Below are 1,273 nucleotides of genomic sequence, written 5' to 3' on the forward strand. Positions count from 1 at the left end.
TTTATTAATTTATTGTTTTATTTTAACACAAGTCATGCTTTGGCTTGCAAAGATGTTTTTATATTATTGGTATGTATAACAATGGCAACAAAAAAAAACTTTGTTTCTCTGTTAAATTTCTTTATTTGATTTTGTTTTTGTTTTGCTTTTTCTACAAACCTCCGATGCATCATTGTACTCTGTCATGTAAAAGTTTCTATTCTAGGAGCTGTTTCAAGACAACAAAGATAAATTATGTGTAAGTGTGAAGAATTACACAGCAGGAAGTTCTCCTGTTTGTCCTCGACATTCATTTAGACAGTGAGGAAGCCTGAAGTCATGGAAGCACAAGTCCTTTCAACAATAGCTTTATTTTTTTCCTCACAGTGTGAAAACTTGCTTTAATAATTCACTTTACTCTCTTCTTGCTGCTCTGTAAGTCCAGGACAAAATGTACTGTAGCTGCTCGTGTAATTCTCAAAGAAAACCTGAAATGATTGCTTGGCGAGTGAATGTGACGTTTCAAACATGRTCAATAGGCTGTGGATGCAGGCGTGGATCAGTTTTCATTGAAGTGCTAAAACTTGYTTTTGTTTACGTCTGTGTGCCTTTTTCTGTTCAAACCAACTTCCTCCTTTATAAATGAACGTATTTGAAGAAACAAAACTGACTTTTTTCTGTTTGCTGTGTTTATGAGAGAGGAGCTGTGTGCGTGTGCAGGTGTGTCAACAAAGAACGGTACACCTGTGGTTCGATGGAGCCGTCACCCGGGAGACAACCTCCTCTCCCTCGCTGCCATGGCAACAGATGCTGAGAGCACACCTGGGCTTTGCTGCAGAGAGCCAGAGCAGGACGGACCTGGAGACGCTCCTGTCCTGATGGGAATTATTCATTCAGAGCTGAGGAAGAGTGTGACAGTGTGTGTGTGTGTTTGGACGGGACTGAAGATGATGATGGTGGTGGGGGGGGCAGCAGACAGAGCCTGGTTACATAAACTGCTCGGCTCGTCAATTAACCGTATTGGATTCCCTCTTCGCTCGGCAGGAAGTGGGCCTGTTCTGTCTCTCACACGTGGCTCGGCACGCGCTGCTCACACACACACACACACACACACACGCACACACATACACACACTCACAGCTGTGATCGGCTCCTGACCTCTGCAGCCAACTTCCCCACCTGTTCTCCTGTTGTTTCTGCCAATATTACTGTAACCCCTTGCTCTCTCAGCTCTTCTTCTTCATTTCCGGCAATGCACCAAATTTTTATCCCTCCCCCACCCCACCCCACCCCA

This window comes from Austrofundulus limnaeus, unplaced genomic scaffold (assembly GCF_001266775.1).
Source record: "Austrofundulus limnaeus strain Quisiro unplaced genomic scaffold, Austrofundulus_limnaeus-1.0 Scaffold195, whole genome shotgun sequence".
Lineage (NCBI taxonomy): Eukaryota > Metazoa > Chordata > Actinopteri > Cyprinodontiformes > Rivulidae > Austrofundulus > Austrofundulus limnaeus.